This window comes from Halichoerus grypus, unplaced genomic scaffold (assembly GCF_964656455.1).
Source record: "Halichoerus grypus unplaced genomic scaffold, mHalGry1.hap1.1 HAP1_SCAFFOLD_99, whole genome shotgun sequence".
NCBI lineage: Eukaryota > Metazoa > Chordata > Mammalia > Carnivora > Phocidae > Halichoerus > Halichoerus grypus.
The window spans coordinates 70,923-80,995 of NW_027555028.1; positions in this window are offsets into that span (position 1 = coordinate 70,923).

Consider the following 10,073-nt stretch of genomic DNA (forward strand, 5'->3'; position numbering starts at 1 on the left):
TTGCTCTAAGTTTTCATACATGCCTTTAATTAGGTTAATGATGTTCACTTCTATTTATTAATAATTTGCTACAGATTTTTCATAAAAAGATGTACTATTTTTCTCAAATGCTTTTACAGAATCTAATAAAATGATTATATAAAGTACTATTTTACTCAGTTAGTATATTATTATACATCTTTAATTCCTAAGGTGAAGTACATTGATAATGATGAGTTATATATTTTATATATTGCTGCATTTAGTTGACTAAAATTTCATTTAAAATATTTATATCTTATGTCCATAAGTAAGATTCTCCTGTAATTTTTGTTTGAAACTTGTCTTGTTGAGTTTTGCTATCAAAGTTATACAGGTCTGTGTAAGTTGGGGTTCTTCTATAGAGAAATAGAACTAATAGGTGATTGTGTGTGTGTGTGTGTGTGTGTGTGTGTGTGTGTGTGTATATGATTTATTATAGGGAATTGGCTCACATGATATGGAGGCCAGGAAGTTCCACTATTTACCCTCTGCAGCTGGAAACCTAAGAGTCGGTGATATAGTCCAAAGGGCCGAGAGAATGACAGCCTAATGTAGATTCTAGACCAAGCCTGAAGGCTTGAGAACCAGGAGTACTGAAGGCAGGAGAAGATCAGAGTCTTAACTCAGTCAGGCAGAAAGTGAATTCGAATTTCTTCTCTTTGTTCTGTTGAGTCCCTCTACAGGTGGGATGATATTCACCTGTCAATGAGGTTCGGAGTTTCTGGCTTTTGGATTCTGACAGAACAGAACTGTTGAGTAAGTAATCTAAATAGCTTAGCATGCTATTTTTCACAATTTGTGAAGTAGCAGAATTTCTTCTTCAAATGAAACCTCACAAAAATGCCAGTCTAGAAAACTGATATATGCACAGCCCTTGTTAAGGTGTGAGGTAGCAGGGTGGCAGCCAAAGGGGGTACCCCTGGGTTTTCTTCCTGTTCTTTGTGCTTATTCCAGAGGTACCCTGCAGACATCTGGGCTTTGTGAAAACTACTGGTTGGGTAATCACTCTGAACTGGGAGAGCCTGAGAAACAAAATTGAAATACCTGGACACTGGTAACATCTCAAATGCAATTTATTCAGCCAAATAGGATTTATTTTTCTGTGAAACTCCTCAGTTAAATGACCTTTTAATTTTACAGCAAAGGGGATGTTAAAAGGGGAAAGGGATGATGAATTTATTCAGTTACAATGAATACAGTATCCATGTTGAAGGCGGGATTCGTGTCATCCCAATGTGCTCATTTCTTTAGGGGTGAGGATGAGGCAGCTCTTGTGCACTCTATTTTATGAGAACTCTTGCAAGCATGCCTTGCTATTTGCATTCTCATACCATATGTACATTTTTTTGTTGTTGTTAGAGCACAAGCGGTGGTGAGGGGCAGAGGAAGAGGGAGAGAGAGAATCTTAAGCAGACTCCACGCCCAATATGGAGCCTGATGTGGGGCTCAATCCCAGGACCTTGAGATCATGACCTGAGCCCAAATCAACAGTCGGACACTTAACCGACTGAGCCACCCAGGCGCCCCATCTCATATCATATGTTCTTCACAACATCATCTTCGTGGTTACATGAGAGTGAACTACTAGTGAATTCTTGGATTATATCCACCCAAGGTTAAATAATGAACAATGAATATAGCCAGGAAAATATGATGGATACTGCTAATGATAAATCTATTGGCTTTTGTTTAAATATTCAGTGGAAAAAGTATGCACAGTTCTCTCACAAGCATTTTGATGAAAATGATTGTTTACTTTAGAGTTGCTAAAGTTTATTTTATTATTGGGGGAGCTTTCTCTTGCTTTCAGTCTCTAAAAGGAACTGTGTGGAAAATATGCATTTAAAAATCATAATAGAAAATAGAATTGCCAAGACAACTGATTGGCTAGCTACTAAATTTAATTGTACTTTCAGGTACTCTAAAATAAATTCCTAATTAATTTGCTTTAATTCACAAAAGTATTATTATCTATCTACCTCCTTCTACATGTTCTAAGGGAGAGTGATACAGAAAACCTAATTTTCTCTCCTCCAATGATATGAACAAAAGTGCATTTATAATTTTGAGAAATATGCCTACTAAGTAATTATATTCTCTGTTTAAAATTATTCTAAAAATTTGAATCACTGGATAAAAGTTCCTTAGTATTGCATGAGTCACCACAGTCCAAATGCAATGTCTCAGATATGTATTCAGGAATCTCTATTCTAGGAGAGAGTTTGCATAATGCAAAACATTTCTTATCTTATTTGGCTCTTGTATACCAACAAAGGGGTATATTTTCTAAATGCTTAAATAATCATTAAAAGAGATTCTTATAACATTTCTGCAGGGCATATAATAGCATCTCTGTCTTAGCAGTAAGGAAACAGAAGTGAAATATAAAGATAGATTAAAGACTTTGTAAGAGACTGAAGCTGGAATTTTCCAGGCCTCCCCACAGAACTGCATCATCATCTTCATTCACTGAAAAAATATATATAGAATGTGAAAACATTTGGTAATAATGCTGAATCGAGAATTTTTGTTCTCTTCTTGAGGCTGATGAATTAACTTTCTCAATCACTGGATGGAGTTTGCTTTCTCTGGAAAACTCTACATTTATGTAAATTTAAAGTTAACTCACATCAGAATTGACCTGAAAGTATGTAAGGAAAAACATCAAACAGTGACTTGTTGCAATCCAGGGAAGGCCTAGGTCAATGTGGAGAGTTAAGAGGGAAAAAGATTATTCCAGTTTCACAAGAAGACGTGAAACCAACATTTTATTTAGAAAGGAAGTATTTTTTCTCTTTTAGGGAAAAAAAGTTGACTCAAAAATGTTATCAGTCAGTGCTTTTGAAATTAGCATTTAATTTAAAATTTACTGTGTGAGTTTCATTGTGAGCAGGACTGACTTTGCCTATCAAAATACAATAAAATGTTTTTCTCAGCAAATTGACACTTTACACTAAAACACAAAATGGAAAGTCTGAATTGATTTTTTTTAGTACATCTTTCAACCCTGATTTTACACAGAACCTGGATCCCATTCCCATGCTCAATTTCTTCTATTAACTCTACCCAGTCCTTCATCATTTTTATTTCATTCCTTGAACAACTCTCGATTCATACCTATGTGGAGCATATGAGGAGATCACAAAACATATGAGCCACAAATCCAAGTCTGTATCAGCAAAATTAGCTTCGAGATGAGCAACAAGGACATTTCCAACTGAAGACAAGAAGCAATGACAGGAGAAAGGATGCCTAAGTAAAGGGAGGTCTTCAGCTGAGCCGTAGGCATAATTAGGATTATATTTCCCACATAATATCACAAAAAGATCTATTAATCACCTTTCCTAAGTAAAAATAGATTTCGCCCACTTATGGGTATCCATAAACTTATTTGTCTAATAATAATATTGCTATTATAGATAACATTTACTGAGTTCTTGCCGTGTGCCACATACCAGATACAAACAACTATATAAATCATAAGGGCAGTAAAATTAGAAATGAAAGCTAATAGAAGCAGAAAGCCTATTTTTAAAGAATAGATTTTAACCAAGTCCAGGTAGGAAACCTTTCTGTAATTAACAAAACATACCCAAGAGAGGACAGGTGGAATATGAAAGGATGCTGACTTTGATGAGTTTTGTGGTAGACTCTGAAGCATGATACAAAGTATCAACACTAGCCAGAAGTTAGAAGTGTGAGGAGAAAATAAGAACCAAAAAATAAGAACTTTATATGTATTTCATTAAATGCTAACTAAAAACAAACAAAAACGCAGGAAGTAATACCCCCCATTTTACAGATGAGAGCTTAAAGCTAACTTCATAAGGGCCAGAACTAGAATTCACACTTAGCTGAGCGTCATTCCGAAACCCATGTTTGGCTCTTAGAATTTTCTCCCTCTGACACCAACCAGAGCAGGGATAACTGCTTTACCCATTCCTAAATAATGTCTTCAGCCCAGTCCTACTGCAAATGTGTTCTGGTAAATAAATATCCAAACCTACACTGTAGTCACCTGTGTTACGTTGGAATATAAGAAGGTCATTTTTCTAATTCCTATAGACTGGCTTTGGGCCTTTGGGTGGGATTTACTCAAAAGATTATACAACTGCAGGGAGAAAATTTGAAAATCAGGTTTCTGAGTTGATACAAATTTGAACAAAAGCAGTTCATACTAATTGTCATCGAAGTACATCCTCCTTAATTGGGTATTACATTAACTGGGAATCCAGGTAGATGAAAGTTTACCATGAAGTTATATTATTCCAGTTATTCAGACCACAAATCTTGGAATCATCCTTGATGATTTTTTTCTCCCACACCCTTTATTCAGTCTCTTGGGAAATTATTTTGTCTATCTTCAAAATATATCCTGAATGTGACCGTTCCACACCACCTTCACAGCCACCTCCCTGTTTCAAGCCCCCATCATGTCTCACCTGAATTACTGCGCCAGGCTTCTCATCGATCCCTCTGCTTCCTTTCCCGACTTTCACTTTCTGTTCTTCACACAATATCCAACTGATCCTTTTTAATCTCAGGTGCTCCTTAGTTCAAAACCATTGACATTCCATATTGCTGGGGGTATAAGTCAAAATCCTGATAATGGTTTATATGGCCTGACATGATCTCCACCCTCACCTCCTTTACTCTCCAGTCTCATCTCCAATTACTTTCCTCTTTGCTGCCTCTGTTCCAGCCACACTGGTGTCCTTGCTATCCTCAGTACGTGAACTATGCTCCCACCTTAGGGACAGGGTAAAAGCTGTTTCCTCTACCTGAAATTCTCTTCCCACCTGATACCACATGGTTACCCTCCTCATCTCCTTCCTATCTTCGTTCAAATGTCACCTTTTCAATAAGGTCTATCCTCTCTAACTTATCTACAATCTAACATCCTTTACAACCCTTTTTATCATGCTCTACTTAGGTATTTTTGGATTATTATCTCAGGTCTCTGTAAGAATGTTTCAGGAGACATCTGAGATAATAATCCATATACTTCAGGGATTTTAAAGAGGAACTTAAAGACCAACCTAACTCTACACCCTGTTCTGCTACCCTTTTTGGCTGTCACAGGTAAGCATCTCCTTTAAAAAATGGCACCAGAGTGGAATTGTTCCTTATACTCCATTGGGAAGCCAATTATCTCATTCCTTATAATCCACATCCCTGCCACTCAGTAAATTAATTTTTATTCCGAAACATTCTTGTCAGGAAATGTAAAATGATATTTCCATAACTGAGTATATTGACTCATCAATAGGATAATATAGCTTTCAAAATAGCCTCTCGGAGTCAGAAAAAAATATTTTAATTCTTAGGAATTCTGTAGGTATTGAGTATGTATCATTCCTCAATGGATTTATTCAAAATCCTCTTGGCTGAGAGAGTACATATATATATTCTCTCTCTATATATGTTTATATACATATATATTTACCATATATATTTACATATATATACACATGAGTGTGTACTTGTGTGTGTATATATATCTTCAATGATGTAAATTAAATAAACTTGATCTGGTTGTTTCCAAGAGTCCAAGAGTTCTAGAAGCATTGCAAGGCAATGCTTAGAGGAAAAGATGAAGTATTAACAAAAATGAAGAGGATCAGGTAGCTTTTATTCGACTGGACTATATTTTCGTTTTGTATAACAACAGGTGAGATTTTATCTATGGGTGCTTTCTAAACAGACCTCAGCACTGTAAGATAGTTTCACTGATTTTAGGTTTTTGATTATATGAAAAACACTTTAAGTATTTCGTTTCCTCCCTAACTGAATTAAATTTAGGTTGCCCTAGATTTGAAGCTAATAGGGAAAAACACTTGCGCACTAAATGTGTTTATTCAGTTGCCGCAGCTCCAACTATGCTTTTTGCAGTAAAGCATAGCACAGTAGACTGCACACAACCGCACCAGCACTTTGTCACTCCTGTGAAATAGGCCATAAGTGGTCATTTCTGTCCTGGAGAAATCAGAATAACCAACAGTACACTCGTCAGTGTAATGAATAGATTTCGGTCAAGTCAATAGAATTTGGTATCGATTGGTCTCAGGATCCCATCCCTCATCATAGCCTTTGTTCCCAGGTAGCTTTTCACCATTCAGGGAGGTGGCTGAGGGGCTCGGAGACTGGGTCCCTCTGCAGGTACCCCATCTCATCTAGGAATCCACTACTCCAGCAAGGCTCTTCTCTGGGACACACCTTTTGCTTTCAATCTAGTTCTTATCTTCGATTTCACCGTTTAAGACTTGATTTCAACACACCTTTTGCTTTCAATCTAGTTCTTACCTTTGATTTCGCCCTTTAAGACTTGATTTCAGCCTGTTCTGAAATTCTTACAATGCCCTCCCCCAAAACAGACTTCAGTTATACCTTGCATCAGACCTTGCAACTGAAAAATACCCAGGAATTTTTCTTTTTTCTTTCTTCCTTTCTTTCTTCCTTTCTCTCTCTTCCTTCTTTTCTTTCTTTCTTTCTTTCTTTCTTTCTTTCTTTCTTTCTTTCTTTCTTTCTTTCTTTCTTTCTTTCTCCCTTTCTTCCTCCCTCCCTCCTCTCCTCTTTCTTTTTTCTTTCTTTTTCTTTCTTTTTCTTTCTTTCTTTCTTTCTTTCTTTCTTTCTTTCTTTCTTTCTTTCTCTCTCTCTCTCTCTCTTTCTTTCTTTCTTTCTTTCTTTCTTTCTTTCTTTCTTTTTCTTTCTTTCTTTTTCTCTTTCCTCTACCCCGCCTTTCTTTCTTTCCTTTTTTCTCAACTCAGAGAAAGAGCCCCATGCCCTCTGCTTTTCCTTGAAGAAAGGGGGAGGGTAGCTAGATCTCAGACCACTCTTGTTAAGATTCAGAGCAAAGGAAAAAGGATTTCTTATTAGAAATGTCTCACCTTATTTGTGACATAGACTAACTCTATTTGACTTCAGAATTTTGGAATCAGTTTCTTCAGTAATAATTTAGCAGAAACATTTCTTACTAATCAGCGATCCATGGTTTACCAGATTTTTTGTTTTTTGGTTTTTTTTTCTTTTAGGTTATAGGCTCCTTGAGCAGTGTTTAACAAAGTGTTTTTCAAGTAATATTTTGAACAGATTGTGCTGCCCTGGGCTGGAGAGAGAGGTGATTATCTCTTCTACTTCCTTATAAGTTTATTTGAAGGCTCAGTTTCCTTATAAAGCATTTTATCATACAGATCTAAGATATTTGTATGATTCTCCCCTGCTTTAACCATATTTTAAGACATTAGAAAACCCTCTACATTTAACATTATTCTTTAGTCTCTGCCAGGAAATACGGGTCCTTTTTTAGATTTTCTATCTCACACTAGAATTCAAGACAAATGCCACAAAGCCATATACCAAAGTTTACAAGTAGACCTCATTTGGAAATTTTACAAAAGCTTAGGGTCAGCAAGAGTAGGAAGGACATAGGTCCATGATTCATAATGTACCCATCATCCCTCAGAGGTGTGCTCTGGGGCCAGGGCACTGAAGGTCCTATAGTGTGGGTGTCTGTTTCAGTGGAGAGACACCCCCCTCTTTTCCCCTTTTTAAAGGTCAAATGAGGAAAGCAGTCTTGCCAATGAGGAGATTAGAAGCTGTTGGAGCAAAGGTGTCTGGATTCATGTGCTCGCTCTTTACAGACGTTATTTGCTATACAAGCTGCCCAGCCTTGGGAGACCCAAAGGTGTATGGAATATTGCAGACTTCTGCCATGACACAAAGTCACTGGTCCCACTGAAAGATGACCTTGGTGGGAGACCCTCCCTCTGAGGAAAATTGGATCCTATAGTCCCAGCTAAACTCTCCAGAAAACCCTAGCTAAATTCCCAGGGCCATTTAAAAATAATCCTGCTCATTTTCTTATAGCTGCCTTATTGATGCTTTAGATGCTCTGTTATATAATGAAGGAAATTATTGACCTGAAGTTTGAGCATTTTGGAGATGCTCAGTGTAGCATCCTGACATCCTCATAGGATGCAGTGATACCTCCAACATTTTTTTTTTCTTTTTGAGGTCCTGAAATGTTGGGAAACACTAAATTAAGCCTTTAATTAAAGACTGATTTTTAAAATTTTTTAATTTTATGGAAATACATTGTATTCTTATTTAATAAACTACTACACTGTGGTTTAGATGAATAGACCACAGTAAATAGCCCAGTGTACAATGCAGTACTAAGGATAGTTTAAAAACAATAATTTCATGAGTGATATTGATGTGAACTGAAGGCCTTGGGAAAGGTTTCATGGCGGGAGGATTTGAGGCATCTTGAAAAAAGTGGAAGATCTGTCAGTGGTTCACAAAGACAAAGATGGTTGTGCTACCGGATGTGTGGGCAGAAGAGGGAACCATAACAGCAACAGCACTGATACAGGGCTGGCAATGAGAGTGATTTCAGTGTGAAAGCTCTGTAGGGTTGACATGAGTCAATGTCTAGGCTCATGACACCAAGTCAAGTTTGTTATGAGAACTAGGGTCAAGGAGTACTTACTGGTCAAGTCCCACATTAAGTTGGAAAAGTTCTTCAAGAGGTAAAATGGGCTTCAGTTTTATAAAATTCCTAAATTAAAGCACCAAAATAGAGCTGGAACTCATTTACTTGTAACCCATCTTTATTTATTAGTAGATTTAAGAGTAAAGTCCTTAAGAAAGCTTTTAATAATTTAACATTTTAAGTTCACAAAGAACTCCCAAATCACTTTGCTGAACTTCATATTTACAAAGAACTTATGTAGTTTTGTTGCTGCTATTAACAAGGTAGCTGGGAATCTAGATTTTTTTTCATAACCAAGAACTGTATTAGAATAGTAATATATTTTGTATATTCTCCTAAAGTAGAACTTCAGAGAAGTATGTCAAAGTTTAATTGTTGAGTATATGAAAACATCTGTCTAATGAGAACAAAGGAAGAAATCAGGAAAACAGAGAAGGATAAGTGGACAAATAGTTGGCTGCCATTCCTCAAATCTCCATGACAAAGGTGCACATCAGATAGACATAGTCAGTTAACATGTTTAAAAATGTAATTCTGTCCACAGTGTTCTCCACCAAGGCCTCCAAGTCCCACCTGTGGCCTGGATGCTAATCCAGACTCTCAGGGAGATGAAGACAATAGAGTTAGAGAGAGAAAACTTGTTACTTATTTAACAAGTTATTATTCAACAATTTTAGTAGCTGCAAGTGGATAATAATTCCCAAATCTCAAAGGATCAAAAAAGCACTAATGAGAACAGAAACCTAACTACTTTCCTTTGCCATCTCCTATTTTAGCTGCTACTCACACTGACTTTTATTTTTATCTCCATTTATATTCGTAAGTTAAATATGGCATGCAAAGAAATGCAAGATGGATTTGATGGTGCATGTTAAGAACTAGAGGAATCTATGGTATTGATAACTATTAGCGCATCTCATCCTGATTACTTGTTACTTATTTCACTGTAAAGGTCTGTAGCAAGATGTGACAGTGAGCTAGGAAACAAAGATCAAAGTGAATTTATACAGTATAGACAATGGGAAAAATGTTGTCATAATCAAACAACCTAGGTTTAATTCCCAGAAACATAAATTCTGATAAGATTCTGCCTTCTGTTTTAAAATACCTTACAAATATGCTGAATATTTCGTTTGCTTAGTCTCACATCCACTTTACCCTTCTCCACCCTGCTGAATATCCTGGGTACATGGACTACCTCAACAGTCTTCTCGTCACATAGCTTCAGTTTGACTCTGACCAATGAAAATCACAAGTGTGAATTTGAAAGGCAAGGAAAGAGCAACTTCAAATAAAGACCAAGACCCTTCCTTTCCAGGTCTTGTATTATAAGTGGCTGCATTCCTTTGCTAAAGTCTGGAAACCCAGTTTTGATGGCTCACATATTTGAGAAGCACATGAATAATTTCCTTGTCTTGTGGGGAATAAGAAAGTGTTAATCTGGATCATAAAGTCTCATAAAGATCATTCAGATTATCATAGGTAGTTGTATAGTATGATGCACAAGTGGAGGTCAAGGCATTGCAGAGTAATTGTCTGTGGTGTTTAGTCACTGTGG